Consider the following 16,780-nt stretch of genomic DNA (forward strand, 5'->3'; position numbering starts at 1 on the left):
AACAATGCCACCCCCCCACCTCTTTTACCATCCTCCCTAGTCTTGTTGAAACATCTATAACCAGGGACCTCCAACAACCATTTCTGCCCCTCTTCTATCCAAGTTTCCGTGATGGCCACCACATCGTAGTCCCAAGTACCGATCCATGCCTTAAGTTCACCCACCTTGGGCGAAATTCTTTGCAGACCGTCGTAACGCCGATTTCCGGCGAGCAAAATTGGAGTAGATGACTCCGGCGTGGGGGCCTTCTTTTAGGCGGCGATTCTCCGTTCCCGGAGGGGCCAGCAGCTGACTGACACGATACGCGTCAGTTTCACCAGCTGCGGAAGTGGTGAGACCCGGCGTTTTTTGGAGGAGGAGGAGGAGAGAAACTGACCCGGCGTTTGGGGGGGGGGGGAGGAGGAGAGAGATAGACCCGGCATTTGGGGGGGGGGGGGGGGGGAGGAGAGAGACAGACCCGGCATTTGGGGGGGGGGGGGTTTGCGGCATCGGGGGGGGGGGGGGGGTTGCGGCACCGGGGGGGGGGGTTTGCGGCATCGGGGGGGGGGGGGGTTGCGGCATCGGGGGGGGGGTTGCGGGCGTCGGGGGGGGTGGCGGCATCGGGGGGGGTTGCGGCATCAGGGGGGGTTGCGGCATCGGGGGGGTTGCGGCATCAGGGGGGGTTGCGGCATCGGGGGGGGTTGTGGCATCGGGGGGGGTTGCGGCATCGGGGGGGGTTGCGGCATCGGGGGGGGGTTGCGGCATCGGGGGGGGGTTGCGGCATCGGGGGGGGGTTGCGGCGTGCAGAGAGAGGGGGCGACGGATGCCCGGGGCCAACGCACCGTCGCCCCCCCCCTCTGTACGCCGCTGCCCCCTACCCCAACCACCCCCCCTCACCACCCCTACCCCCCTCCCCACCACCCCTACCCCCCTCCCCACCACCCCTACCCCCTCCAACGCCGCCCCCCCTTCTCTCGCAACGCCGCAACCCCCCCCCTCAACGCCGGGTCCCCCCCCCTCAACGCCGGTACCCACACCCCGTCCCCCTCCCTCTGAAGGCCGGTACCCACACCCCCCCTCTCTCCTCCTGCCTCCCTTCCTTCCTCCTCTCCCCCTTCTTCCTCCTCCCCCCTTCCTTCCTCTGTCCCCCCTCCTTCCTCCCTCCGTTAGTGTGGGGGGGGGTGCGGCGTTAGTGGGGGGGGGGGGGGCGGCGTTGGAGGGGGAGGGGGGTAGGGGTGGTGAAGGGGGTAGGGGTGGTGAGGGGAGTTCGTTGGGGTAGGGGGCAGCTGCGTGCAGAGGGGGGGCGACGGTGCATTGGCCCCGGGCATCCGTCGCCCCCTCCTCTGCACGCCGCTGCCCCTACCCCCCCTCACCACCCCTACCCCCTTCACCACCCCTACCCCCCTCCAACGCCGCACCCCCCCACCCCCCACTAACGCCGCACCCCCCACCCCCCCACTAACGGAGGAAGGAAGGGGGGGAGGAGGAAGGAGGGGGGACGGAGGAAGGAAGGGGGGGAGGAGGAAGAAGGGGGGGAGGAGGAAGGAAGGGGGGGAGGAGGAGAGAGGGGGGGGGGTGTGGGTACCGGCCTTCAGAGGGAGGGGGACGGGGTGTGGGTACCGGCGTTGAGGGGGGGGGACCCGTCGTTGAGAGGGGGGGACCCGGCGTTGAGGGGGGGGTTGCGGCGATGAGGGGGGGGTTGCGGCGTTGAGGGTGGGGGGTTACGGCGTTGCGAGAGATGGGGGGGCGGCGTTGGAGGGGGTTAGGGGTGGTGGGGAGGGGGGTAGGGGCGTTGGAGGGAGGTGGGGTGGTGAGGGGGGGTGGTTGGGGTAGGGGGCAGCGGCGTACAGAGGGGGGGCGACGGTGCGTTGGCCCCGGGCATCCGTCACCCCCCCTCTCTGCACGCCGCTGCCCCCAAACCCCCCCCGATGCCGCAACCCCCCCCATGCCCCCCCGATGCCCTCCCCCCGATGCCGCAACCCCCCCGATGCCGCAACCCACCCCCCCGATGCCGCAAACCCTCCCCCCGATGCCGCAAACCCCCCCCCCCGATGCCCCCCTCGATGCCGCAACCCACCCCCCGATGCCGCAACCCCCCCGGATGCCGCAACCCACCCCCCGATGCCGCAACCCACCCCCCGATGCCGCAACCCACCGACCCCGATGCCGCAACCCACCACCCCCCCCCCGATGCCGCAACCCACCCCCCGACACTGAACGGCGCCAACCATCATCAATGGTTGACGCCGTTTTAAAGCAACTGTGATTTTCGCCGACGTGACCCGTGGCCACGTCGGCGGGACTTCGGCCCATCCGGGCCGGAGATTTGTGGAATCTAAAAAAAAAATGAAATCCCGCCGGCGCCAGCTGTTTTCAGAGGCTGCCGCAGGGATTTGCACAGCGCCGGTTTTTGGCCGGTCGGAGATTTAAAAACCCTGCGGGAGCGGGAATAACGCCGCTGCCGGCCGATTCTCCGACCCTGCGTGGGGTCGGAGAATCCCGCCCCTTATTCCTGATGCTTCTTGCATTAAAGTATACACACTTCAACCCATCGCCTTGCCTGCAAGTACTCTCCTTTGTCAGTGTTACCTTCCCCACTGCATCACTACGTGCTTTGGCGTCCTGAATATCGGCTTCCTTAGTTGCTGGACTACAAATCCGGTTCCCATTCCCCTGCCAAATTAGTTTAAACCCTCCCGAAGAGTACTAGACTCTAGTATTCTTGAGAGAATAAGAACATAGAACATACAGTGCAGAAGGAGGCCATTCGGCCCATCGAGTCTGCACCGACCCACTTAATCCCTCACTTCCACCCAATCCCCGTAACCCAATAACCCCATCTAACCTTTTGTTTTGGTCACTAAGGGCAATTTATCTTGGCCAATCCACCTAACCTGCACGTCTTTGGACTGTGGGAGGAAACCGGAGCACCCGGAGCACCACGCAGACACGGGGAGAACGTGCAGACTCCGCAGACAGTGCCCCAAACCGGGAATCGAACCTGCGACACTGGTGCTGTGAAGCCACAGTGCTAACCACTGTGCTATCGTGCTGCCCCAAAGTCTTACAACACCACGTTAAAGTCCAATCTTGGATGATGAGCAGCGATGAGTTGGACTTTAACCTGGTGCTGTGAGACTTGTTACTGTGCTCACCCCAGTCGAACGCCGGCATCTCCACATCATTCTCGAGAGAGGAAGACAGAGTTGAGAAGCACTGACCAATACGAGTCCGGTGAAGCATCCATGAGGAAAAGCAGTGACTGTGTGTGCTCTAATACAGCGCTAGACCCGTCACTCACACCCCCTCCCCCAATCCCGCCCAGTTCACAGCTCAACCTACCAGTTTGCAGCTTCCTGTATCTTAGCCCTGCCCAGGTGTGGGTCAGTCCTCGGTGAGTGGTTTGTGTAACTAGGGGTGAGGGGGAGGGGTGACCTCCCGTCCTGCGTTGTGTCCCAAATGGTTCTTTCGTCCCCTCCCCCAGGCCACACTATACAAACCGCTGATGGGCCACGTTACACTATCCTGTACAGCACCTCCGATTCACTGCGTAAACAAGGTGATTGATTATCTGGCACAACTTCACTTAACCGAGTCTTATTGATACCAAGGATAAGTTACAGGTCTGGGGGGGCAATCGGGATGTGACAATTAAATTATTCCTTCAGAGTGACAGCGCAGACAGTCCGGGTCAAAGGGTATCTTTCGGTACTGAAAACCCTCCATGATATGTCTTTACTTCGCTACTCCCTTCCCAGTGATTCCCACCTTCTGCTATTGTCTCCCGCTCACTGTTTATCCAAGTAATGTTTGCCATCCCCCTGCTCACCCTGTGCAGTGTGTGTGTCGGAGCTCCTTCGAACACCTCCCCCAGGGCGTGGACTGAAAGACAAAGGAAATGTAAAGGGTGCTGATTAACCATTTTTAACCATCAGTAGATTTTTGTTTGTCTGGGTTGAGTTCAGATTTACAGGACTGCGGAATTTAGCTTCAAACTCGTTTTAACTGACTGCAGCCAATCTGAAAATGTTTATCACGCTCATTATCGCAGCTTATTTTGTATAAAGTCAGAACACAATGCAGTTAATGTTCTCAATTAAAGAAACATCTAATTTGAATCCACACAGGACTCGAATACAAAACAGTGAATATAAAGCCCCCGGCAGCCCAGACTTGCCTCTGTGAAGAGAGAAACAGATGTTAAGGTAACAGTTCTGTGACCTTTCCCCTGAACTGGGAATAGATAGAAATGTGATAGTTTATTTCCCAGTGCAAAGGGGGCACTTTACGGCCTTGAGTACTCAAAATTATGTTTAGCAATTTTATATCAGAATCTCTGTCTCCATTTTGTTTCATGTTTCTTTGTGTCTTTTTCTTCTCATTTCTCTTATTTTCTGTTCTTTACATTCAGATGGTTGCTATCGTGCCATTCACACCTCACCTAGACAGATCTTTTGTGACTTTGGGGGGGCGATTCTCCAAAATGGAGACGAAGTGTTCGCGCCGTTGTGAACGCCGTCGCGTTTCATGACGTCGCGTTTCACGACGTCGCGAAACGGGCACGAGGACGACTGATTCTGTCCCACACAGGGGGCCAGAACCTGCGCAAGCGCGGGGGACTTCTTCAGTGCGCTGGCCAACTCAACATGGCGTCGGTGTTCAGGGGCCGGCCGAGCAGGAAAGTAAGCCCCGGGGGGGGGGGGGGGGGGGAGGAGAGGCCAGCCCGCCGATCGGTGTGCCCCAATCGCAGGCTCCCCCCGCCCCGGTGAAAGATCGCTTTTCCCCGCCCCACAGGCCACCACCCCCCCAACCCTTCTCGCAGAGTTCCCGCCGGCAGCGACCAGCTGTTAACGGCGCTGGTGGGAACGGTGCTGTGCTGCCGGTCGGCCCATCTAGGCCGGAGAATCGGCGGCCCCGCCGATTCCAGCGACCCACGGCCAGCGCCGCACCTCGGAGAATCGCGTGCCGTCGTCGGGGCATGGTTGCGGCGATTCCAGGGGCTGGTATAGCTCACTGGGCTAAATCACTGGCTTTTAAAGCAGACCAAGCAGGCCAGCAGCACGGTTCGATTCCCGTACCAGCCTCCCCGGACAGGCACCAGAATGTGGCGACTAGGGGCTTTTCACAGTAACTTCATTGAAGCCTACTCGTGACAATAAGCGATTTTCATTTCATTTCTCTGGCCCGGCGCGGGGCTCGGAGAATCGTCCCCTACTTGTCCCATTCCCACTCCATTTGATCCTGCATAGAACATAGAACAGTACAGCACAGAACAGGCCCTTCGGCCCTCAATGTTGTGCCGAGCCATGATCAGCCTACTCAAACCCACGTATCCACCCTATACCCGTAACCCAACAACCCCCCCCTTAACCTTACTTTTATTAGGACACTACGGGCAATTTAGCCTGGCCAATCCACCTAACCCGCACATCTTTGGACTGTGGGAGGAAACCGGAGCACCCGGAGGAAACCCACGCACACAGGGGGAGGACGTGCAGACTCCACACAGACAGTGACCCAACCGGGAATTGAACCTGGGACCCTGGAGCTGTGAAGCATTTATGCTAACCACCATGCTACCCTGCTGCCCCAAAAGAGTAAACTTTCATTCCCTGACCGGGAATCGAACCCGAGCCGCGGCGGTGAAAGCGCCGAATCCTAACCACTAGACCACCAGGGACGCATCCTGAAATCTTTTGTCAGTGAATCTCTCTCCCACCCTGCAGCCTTTTTTCAGACATTTCCTTCTGTTCTTCTTCCCACCTCCCCCCTTTTACTTGCTCACTGAGCAGCAACATTAATTCTGTTTCTCTCGCCACAGGTTCTTCCAGATCTGCTGAGTGTTTCCAATTTCTATTGTTTTAAATTCAGAATGTAACTATTATGGTAATTTTATTTTGTACAATCCCGACACGCTGCCTGGACTTTATTAATTATTTACTTGATACATCCAATTATTACCTCCCATTTACACCTTGAACTATGATTAATTATTGAGTTATTTATGCGTTATCAGTGTTTTCAATGTAATTAGAATTTCATAATTTCTCTCTGTTTTCTCAGGTTTCCTGACACTGATATTAAATCCCGACTAATCCTAAATGTAAGTATCAGCCCATCCCGACAGACCAATCAGTTTAACCTCGACGTGTGAAAACATTTAGAAGCGGGAACTCAGGATAAAATTAACACCACTTGGACAAAAGTATTGAAGGCCAGCAGGGCGAAACGTGTTGAAGGAAGTGTCTTGAGATTTTTGATAAGGTAAACAGAGAAGGTTGATGAGGGTATTGGGGTTGGTCTGCCCCTTAATTGCCAAGATGCGTTTAATAAATACAAGCTTGTCACCAAAGTTATTTCACAGTGAGGTACAGTGCTATTCATGTTTTTTTTAAACTAAAGATTAATTGATCTGTTGAAGTATTTCCAGCATTTTCAGATCATAAATTCAGGAGTCACTCGCTGGAAAGAACAGAATGGAAGTTATGTAACAGAGAGCATGGCAGGATGAATTATCTGACATAAGGAACGATGGACAAGGAAACACTCCGCTGATGATGGTGGAGCCCAGATGGTCCAGTCGTTCAGAGTCAATGCATTCACCCCGGGCTCGATGACAGGGGATTAAAAAGGTTATCTGATTGAATGAAGCTTGATATGGCAGCATCTACCGAGTGAGAAACAGAATTAATTTTCCAACTGGATGATCTCTTATCAGAGCTGAAAATTTCATAGTTTTACAGATGGGAAACAAGTCCAGAGGCGGAGAGAGGGGAGTGAAAGGACAAAAGGGAAGTCCCTTTTGGGAGCAGCACAGTAACATAGTGGTTTTCACAGCGACAGGGTCCCAGGTTCGATTCCTGCTTGGGTCATTGTCGGTTCTCAGTGTCTGCATGTTCTCCCCGTGTCTGCGTGGGTTTCCTCTGGGTGCTCCGGTTTCCCCCCATAAGAGTTGCTATTAGGTCATTTGAACATTCTGAATTCTCCCTCTGTATACCTGAACAGGCGCCGCCGTGTGGCGACTAAGGGATTTTCACACTAACTTCACTGTAGTGTTAATGGAATGTGACAATAAAGATTATTAAAAAGAAATACTGCATTGTAGGCCATGGGTTTGATGCCAGGTCTATGCTCCTGACCTTTAATAACTCTTTTCCTCAGCCGACTGAAGTCTGCACTGACAAACTGAAGGCCGTGGGGAACTTCATCCTCAGTGGCCGCCCTTGTTGACAATAAGTTCCAAAGGTGTGGAAAGAAGTTCATGTTGACCATTATAGATGTTGGTAACTGGATTTTGGGGGGGTGGGGGGTAAATATATGACTTTTTTTTCATGGGAGTTTAGTGTGGGGCCTATGCTTTCGTATATCTCAGTGATGATGTTTATGATGGCTTGGAGCTCGGTCTCCGAGTGAGCCCAGATGCAAGCATCCTGCAATTAAATGACAAATGGGACAACCTTGAATCTGGCCTGCAGGTGGTGCAGCGTGAACAGTCTGTTCCATAGTTTAGTTCCACTCAAGAGGGGAGCTTGCTGAGGGTGAGCAGGATCATTAAAACAAAAATGAGCGACAGGAGATCGTGAAGCAGGCCGATGACTGTGATTTTAAGGCAGCAGAAATGGAGGGCGCTTCAAAATTCCTCAAAGTTGACAGCATTGGGGCAGCACAGTGGCTCAGAGGTTCACACTGCAGTCTCACGGTGTGGTGGGCAGAATCTGATTTCGGACTCTTGGAGGATCTCTCAGTCTGTCAGCTGAAAAACATCTTATTTGTCTCAAGTGTTGATTTTGAAGAGTGACTATCTCGCCTCATCGTTATGTCCTCCAGTTGCGCAATTGGTTAGAGCGCGGTACTTATACAGCAGTACAGTCAGTGAGCTATGCCGAGGTTGTGAGTTCGAACCTCACCTGGAGCAGGTCTTTTACTGCAGCTACAACATGTGGGTGAAAGGGAATCGACTCTGACACTCAATGTACCGTGTTATAGCAGACAACCTTGAAATGGAAATGCATGACAGCAACTGCCTCTGTACTGGTTTATTATAATCACGTATCCAAAGATGTACAAGGAAATCTGAAAGACCAACCGTGTCTCAGTTAATATCTCGCCTTTTGGCTATAATTTGTTTTCGCTGACTATAAGCATTAAGAAAATCTTGGTGATGTACAAGTATTTCAACCGGTAAATATCACCTGGCTGGAAATGATGCACAAATGTTTTTTTTAAATATTTTCATTGAGGATTTTTCATATTGTACAGAACAAAGGTAAGCGTGAACACACATCAAGAACAAATACATATATACATGAGTCGTATTCCATTACTTACATCAGTTATCTTTCATTCAAATTTGTCAAATTCTACCGTTTCCATGAGGCACCTTACCCCAGCTCTCCATCCCAACCACTTCCAGGTCTATAAAAATTTGCTTATTCTGATGTTAAAACAATTCATCAACAATTCTGTCGGATCTTGAAACGAGAACTTGTCACATGTGAGGCACACATGGCAGCCACCATACTGTAGAAACAGATCCAGAATACTGTGAGGGTGAGCAGGATCATTAAAACAAAAATGAGCGACAGGAGATCGTGAAGCAGGCCGATGACTGTGATTTTAAGGCAGCAGAAATGGAGGGCGCTTCAAAACTCCTCAAAGTTGACAGCATTGGGGCAGCACAGTGGCTCAGAAGTTCACACTGCAGTCTCACGGTGCCGTGGTCCCAGGTTCAATCCCGGCTCTGCGTCACTGTCCGGGTGGCGTTTGCCTGTGTGGAGTTTGCACAGTCTCCTGTGTTTCCATGGGTTTTTCCCCAACAACACAAAGATGTGCAAGGTAGGTGGATTGAACACGCTAATTTGCCCCTTAATTGGAAAAATGAATTGGGTACTCTACATTCTTTTTAAAGAGTTGACAGCATTGAAGGTCTTTGTGAGATTAAAGGAGGCCATGTACAGGGTGTTGGGTCTTGTTCTCTGCATTTCTCTTGCAGTTACCACGCAGTGAAGATCATATACATATTACCTGTGGTGGGCTACAATTCAAATGCTTGTTTTGCAGAGATGGAATTCGGAGAGGAAATTTCGGAATGTTGTCGGGAAATTGTTCTGGCAATAGAATAACATGACAACAACTCATTGGACCTTTCCATGTGTAAGCCAGCTTGTTTTCAAAGAACCATACATTTCCAACAGTGGGGCTCCAACCCACAACCCTAAAATTTGGAGTTTCATTAGTTACCGACGAAGCTAGCTAGGCAGATACTGCGTAAAGCGCAGAGAGACAAAATCTTGGTTTACATCTGAACGTGTAGACCGTAATAGACCTACAAATCCCTAAGGTTGCAATTCATTCCTCTCAATCATCAATAAAATCTCACACATTTTAACTTCAACACCTTCCAAATATTGCAACCACATTTTAAGACATGTTTCAATTTGATATTTAATATTCATATTTTAATGTTTAGGGAACCCATATTACTCTGAATCAGTCTGACAGCATCTGCAGAAAGAGAAAGGAGCTAACGTTTCGAGTCTGGATGGCTCTTAGACAAAGCTGTTGAGAACTGGAAATAGCTTCAGGTTTATTTCATAAAATTTGCAGTGCAGACGGAGGGCCCATCGAGTCTGCACCGGCCCTTGGAAAGAGCAGCCTACTTAAGCCCAAGCCTCCACCCTATCCTCATAACCCAGTAACCCCGTCTAAACTTTTGGACAGTAAGGGGCAATTTAACATAGCCAAACCACCTAACCTGCACATTTTTGGACTGTGTGAGGAAACCAGAGCACCCAGGGGAAACCCACGCAGACACACGGAGAAAGTAGAAACGCCACACAGACAGTCACCTGAGGCCAGAATTGAACCCAGTATCCTGGAGCGGTGATACCTGGAGTGCTAACCACCGTGCCAACCCTACTGTTATATCTGACCCTATTTCAGATTTCAGCATCCACAGTAATTTGCTTTTATTTACTCTTACTCAGTCTCTGAGACGATGCATTAAAGTGTTAATCTGCTTCAATAAATCCATTCATTGCTCTTAGCCTGTAAGAACAAAGAACAATAAAATCACAGGGATTGGAAACATCAACTCTGTTTCACTCTCCACAGTTGCAGACAAACCTGCAAACTTTAGTCACTATTTTTTTTGTATTTTAGATATTCAGCATCCACAGCATTTGCTTTTATTTGAGTTCTTTGAGAAAAGCTATCATCAGCATGATGGGCTGAATGGCCTCCGAATGAGCTGAGTATTTTTACCACGAGATCAATTTCTGTACAATGTTCTGTCATATCCCAGCCCAATTCTGTTTCAGCAGGACAAGTGCAGCATTAGTACACAGTTTAAATTATCTGCAGGACTATTTTGCACTCCTTACGCACAGTGCTGTAGTGGTTATCACATTCGCCTGATACAGAAATGGTCCTCTGTTCAAAACCAGACGGTAACACCTACGTGCACTTTTAATCTGAGAGAGAGCAAAAGATCAATACCTCACCTTTATTTTTGAATGTTAACTGAATACACTATCTTATGCTGTGTTACACTTCCCCTTCCCCTCTGCATTTCTGTACTCACTCAAGCCTGAGAGAATACATTTCACCTTTTTGCTTTGCAGAACACCTTCAGACGTCCACAAGCGCGGGTCTGGTTTAGCACAGTGGGCTAAACAGCTGGCTTGTAAAGCAGAACAAGGCCAGCAGCGCGTGTTCAATTACCGTACCAGCCTCCCTGAATAGGCACTGGAATGTGGCAACTAGGGGCTTTACACAGTAACTTCATTTGAAGCCTACTTGTGACAATAAGTGATTTTCATTTCATTTTCATTTCAAGCAGGACCCAGATCTTCCTGTCGTTTGCCATTTCAACTCACTGTCCTGTTCTCATGTCCACATGTCTGTCCTTGGCCTGCTGCAATGTTCCAGGGAAGCCCAGTGCAAACTAGAGGAACAGCATCTCTTCTTCTGATTAGGCACATTGCAGCCTTCTAGTCTTGACATTGAGTTCAACAACTTGAGGCTGTGAACTCTCTCTTCCACCTTCACCACATTTATATTTTTATCAATTTATTTTAATTTCTTCCATCGACCTGTTTTTTTCTTGATTAATAAGGGGATCAGGAGTTATGGGGAAAAGGCAGGAGAATGGGGATGAGAAAAATATCAGCCATGATTGAATGGTGGAACAGACACAATGGGCTGAGAGGATAATACTGCTCCTATGTCTTATGGTCTTACCACTGTCTTGTCTCCCCCACACCACTTAGGCCATATATCCCCTGTTCCTAGTTGTCCATTGAGACACTGATTATCTTTGTTCTGCCATTAACACATTCTAACCTCTTCATGTGCCACTATCAGCACCCTCCTTAGCTTTAATCACTCACCTGATGAAGGAGCTATTCTCCGAAAGCTCGTGATTCCAAACATACCTGTTGGACTTTAACCAGGTGTTGTAAGACTTCTTACTGTGCCCACCTCAGTCCAATGCTGGCATCTCCACATCATGGCTTACTCACCCTCATTTATGATCCCTATATTATTCTGCGCACAACGTAATAATAATCTTTTGTTGTCACAAATATGAAGTTACTGTGAAAATACCTTAGTCGCCACATTCCGGCGGCTGTTCAGGTAAGCTTGTATGGGAATTGAACCCGCGCTGCTGGCCTTGTTCTGCATCACAAACCAGCTGTCTAGCCCACTAAGCTAAACCAGCCCCAACATCTTTGTCAATTGCCACCCACCGCTGGCCCCTATCTAGCCTCACTGCTCCCCCCTCCCAGCCCCCCTAACCACCACCCCCCCCCCCCCCCGCCGCACAACTGTTTAAATCTGATCCTATTTCCAGTTCTCTCCAACTTTTACAAAGAGGCATCCAGACTCAAAACGTTAGTTCCCTTCTCTCTCCACAGATGCTGTCAGATCTGCTGAGATTGTCCAGTGTTTTTTTGTTTTTGTACCTTTACTTACTGCCGTTTCTGCCTGTGATGGTTCATAAAGCTTCTCTCAAACCTGCACATTGATTGCTGTTGATTTGTATCAGATTATTAAAGACTCTTGCAATGCCACCTGCGTTAATAACAGTCCCTCAAAGCCACATTTTAGACGGGGAAGTGAGTACATAAATGATTCTCTCTTCCTTCGCCCTGCAATGAGTGAGACAGGGACAAGCAGCATGATTTTATCCCGCACTCTCCAATCGGCCACTGGCAGCAGAGCGCACCGACTATAGCTTCAATCAGTGGGTACTGCTCATCCCTGGGACACAACTCGGGCAAATCTCCCAATACACAGAGCACAGGCTCATGAAAATGGAAGTGGACTATATCCCGCTCACTAAAGCTCCGAGCAGCATTTACACAAACAGGTTTTATTACACAGAGGGTGGTGAGTGCCTGGAACGTGTTGCCAGGGTAGGTTGTGGAAGCAAATACATTAACCGTGGTCAAAAGGCATCTTGACAAATACATGGATAGGATGGGTGTAGAGGGATATGGCACAAGGAAGTGTTGAGGGTTTTGGCCAAGATTGGTATGACCAGTACAGGCCTGGAGGGCCGAAGGGCCTCTTCTTGTGTGGTATTGTTTGTTCTTTGTTTATTTGAATGAGAAAAACTTTATTTGAACTTTAATTGGGAAATGTCGGTTGATACAACTTGTGAAAACTTGGTCCTCATGAAAGTTTCATCTCGTGTGATAGAGACTAAAATCCTTTAAAATTTGGCTGTGGCATTAGCAGATTCTTTGTGTCCTTAAAACCTTTGTCACTGATCTCTTAAAATACAGTCACAAAATCAGAAGCAGTAAAAGTGTCAGGGACCCGGGTTCAATTCCGGCTTTGGGTGACTGTGTGGCATTTGCACGTTGTCCTGTATCTGAGTGGGTTTCCTCTGCATGCACTGGATTCCTCCCACAATCCAATGATGTGCCGGTTAGGTGGATTGACCATGCCAAAACCTCCCCTTAAGTGTCCAATGAGGTGAGGTGGGATAACGGGGATAGTGCGGCTGAGTGGGCCTAGGTGTAATGCTCTTTTGGAAGGTCGGTGCAGACTCAATGGAACATATGCCCTCATTCTGCACTACAGTATAGGGATTCTATGGATTCTAAAAGTTCATGACGCACAGAAGAAATAAAGTGATGTCATGTTTCATCAAAATACAATACAACTGTAGTAGGACTGATGTAGCACACTACGCTAAATTGCTGGCTTTTAAAGCAGACCAAGGCAGTCCAGCAGCACGGTTCAATTCCCGTCCCAGCCTCGCCGAACAGGTGCCGGAATGTGGCGACTAGGGGCTTTTCACAGTAACTTAATTGAAGCCTACTTGTGACAACAAGCTATTTTCATTTAATTTAGCCTTGTTCTCCAATTCCCTTGAAATAAGGGCAGCATGATAACATAGTGGTTAGCACAGTTGCTTCACAGCTCCAGGGTCTCAGGTTCGATACCCGGCTGGGTCACTCTCTATGCGGAGCCTGCACGTTCTCCCCGTCTCTGCGTGGGTTTTCTTCGGGTGCTCCGGTTTCCTCCCACAGTCCAGAGATGTGCGGGTTAGGTGGATTGGCCTTGCTAAATTGCCCTTAGTATCCATAAAGGATAAGTAGGAGTTATGGGGATAGGCGCTTGAGTGGGGTGCTCTTTGTAAGGGCCAGTGCAGACTCGATGGGCCGGGTGGCCTCCTTCTGCGCTACAAATTCTAAAAGAAAATTCAATGATAAAGGTTCTAAACAATTCACCTTTGTACTTCCTTGTACAAACCCACCCAAGTCTGTCTGGACAGCAACAAGTTTTTAACCTTCAATATCTTTCTCTCCTGTTTTATTCTGTTCTTACAACCAGGTGGACAACTTGTCACTTCCCGATACTATACTTGTATAATATCTATATTATATTTATTTGTATCTGGGAGATACAAATATCTCCCAGATTTAACTACAAACCTCGTGATATATCGCAAGAAAACTTCTCACTGAATTTACTCAGTCCCATGAGGACACAGGAGCTTCACACAAAGGAAGAAGCAAAGAAGCTCAAAGCAAGTTCACTCACTCTCGTATTGTGTAAATGTTGCTGGGAGGTTTAGTGCGCGGAATATAATCTACCTGCATTTTCTGAGCCTGTGCTCGGTCTTTGAGGAGGTTTTACTCTGACTGGAGTATGTTGTGTCCCGGGGATGGGGGTAACCCACTGATGGAAGCTGCCATCACCACTTGCTGTTGGCAGCAGGTGATTGGAGAATGCAAGGTAAAATCCTGCTGCTTATCCCTGTTCTTCCTGCCAAGATGCAGCGCAGCAAATATCATCTGCCTTCAACCCATCAAGAAGGGTTTGCGGAACAGATTGAAATGACAGACCAACCAAAAAGTGGCAGCATAGGAACTCAAATATATGCCTCCATTTAGACTGGAGCCTAAATCCTGCCCCTTTAGCCGCTTGATCAGACTATCATTTAAAATCTCAAGATAATTGTGGCTGTAGATACTATTACTTGGACTCAGCAGTGTGACCTCCCACCAGCATGTGGCGTAAGACATCACTCAGGTGACATCCGGCTACTCGGAGAATGTTGTGAGGCGTACACAAGGATAGTCACACATAAGGGTAGTTCTAGGAGAGTGCAAAATAACTCTGTAATAATTTGATCTGCATAAGATTCGTATCGTTTCCTAACCACGTACACATTAATCACTCATCGTTTTGGCTAAGTCACCAGAGTTCTGTAGAATCATTGCTGGACAAGATCACAAAATAAAACATGGTACCAGAAGTGTGAAGATTTGAAGGTAACATCCAAACTGAAAGACAAAGTTAAATCAGCTGAAGAACCAACTTGGTGAACTGCGACCATTGGTGACTCAACGCAGTAAAAGACACTGAAATTCGAGATGGAAGGTTGAAACACACCCCACCAACTTCAAGGATTGGGTATTGTAGATTAAAACTGGTGTGTCTTCAAGCAGCAGTTTAATCTCTATGTTTCGGCCTTGGTCTGCAGGCATAGCCTGATGAAGGCGAATTACGTTGCTGCTGACAGTGGCGGATCCACAAGCAATTGAAAGATATACTTTTGCTTTTGATAGTGATGAGTAGAGCAAGAGATACGATTAAGTCATTGGATACTTTGATCAGCATTGCTCCCTCAAAAATAATGAAACATTTGAGAGATGCATTTTTCGTATGCGTACCCAGAAACCAGGTGAATCTTTCAATAATTTTGTCACTGACTGATTTTGTCATGCAATTTCAGTAGTCTGAAATCTTCAATGATCCGTGACCAAATTGTATTTGGGTTATAAAATTATAAGCTCCATGAGAGGTTGCTGCGGGAAGAAGATTTGATGTTGGAACAAGCAATAAAGATTTGCTGTGCGAGGGAGTTAACTGCACATCAAATCAGCGCACACAGCTTGAAGCATTTTGGCACCAACATAGAGGAAGATACCAGCGCCATTAGTGCTGTGACACACTTCATAAAAATATGTGGTCACAGTGTGGGCAGCCATTTTAAGCGTCCGCCAAGGACCACCATCTTGTGCCAGAAGTGTGGCAATTGACATGGCCCACGGCAATATCTGGCCTTTGGAAAAGTCTGTTTTGGTGAGGCCATTAAAAAAAAAATTTTAGAATACCCAATTCATTTTTTCCAAATAAGGGGCAATTTAGTGTGGCCAATCCACCTACCCTGCACATCTTTGTGTAGTGGGGGCAAAACACACGCAAACACGGGGAGAATGTACAAACTCCACACGGCCAGTGACCCAGAGCCGGAATTGAAACTGGGACCTCCGCACCGTGAGGCAACAATGCTAACCACTGCTCCACCGTGCTGCACCCCGGCTCTGGTTGATCATTTTATTAAACTATGTTTTTCTGTCCTATAGTGGACCGAATCACATCAGTTGCCGTGATGGATGAAATGATGCGGACCAACAGTTCTTTATCGATCACATTGCAACCAAGGGCCAGAGGAGTTCGACGCATAAAGATGAAGATATAACCTCAAAAAATGACGACATTAGTAAAAACAAATCGGAGGACATCAAAACCAGATGGAAAATTTTTGTGTTCTTGAATGACTCATTGATGCGATGCAACCTTGACACCTGAACGAGAGCCAAGCTCCTCAGTCGGTCCGTTTTGGACAGGCTGAACATGCAGCCGAAAATCGTTGATTGGCCAGGACTGCCGGTACGCTACGGTACAAAAAAAATGGAGACGTTCAGTGAATGTGAACTTGAGCTTAGTGTGCATGACACAACGTACATGTTACTATTTTAGGTTGTGGACATGAAAATCAAGTCCATCATAGGAGCGGATTCATGTGAATCCCTGAAGTTAGTTGAGTGACTGTACATTCCAGAAGAAGGGTGGCCGTCCGAGCTCAACAGATCCCAACGGGATATGATAGTACAGTCATTCGATGAGTATTCAGCAGAAATCCAGGCTGAGGACCACAAATTTGAAAAAGTGAATGAAGAGCCAAAGAGCATTCCAGATTTCTGGTTAACAGTCTTCAAGAAGGTGTATGTAGTGAGTGGCATGGTACACAAGCATGATGAGCCCATATTAAAGCATCTACCAGATGTGAATGCTCAATATTCAGAGCATGAAAAGGCGAGGAGTTTCACTCTGGAGTTTAAGTTAGAGTCGAATGAGTACTTTACAAATGAGGTGAAAACGAAAGTATACCAGATGGAATCGCAGCCTGACAAGCGTAAACCTTCATTGCTTGATGAATTAGAAATCATGGAGCGCGGAGGCTGCAAGGTAGACTGGAAGAAAGGAAAAAAAG

The 16,780-nt window shown here is 49.1% G+C and overlaps 1 long non-coding RNA gene and 1 other non-coding gene across 2 annotated transcripts; one reads left to right on the forward strand and one right to left on the reverse strand.

Annotated features, from left to right (window-relative positions):
* Nucleotides 1-3,340: 3,340 nt before the first annotated feature.
* On the forward strand, nucleotides 3,341-6,748 carry LOC119951696. Its single transcript, XR_005457657.1, has 3 exons — nucleotides 3,341-3,538; nucleotides 4,107-4,184; nucleotides 6,043-6,748. It is a non-coding gene; the product is annotated as an uncharacterized LOC119951696 (long non-coding RNA).
* trnae-uuc lies at nucleotides 5,588-5,659 on the reverse strand. Its single transcript has one exon. It is a non-coding gene; the product is annotated as a tRNA-Glu (tRNA).
* Nucleotides 6,749-16,780: the final 10,032 nt, after the last annotated feature.

Source organism: Scyliorhinus canicula, chromosome 17 (genome assembly GCF_902713615.1).
Source record: "Scyliorhinus canicula chromosome 17, sScyCan1.1, whole genome shotgun sequence".
NCBI lineage: Eukaryota > Metazoa > Chordata > Chondrichthyes > Carcharhiniformes > Scyliorhinidae > Scyliorhinus > Scyliorhinus canicula.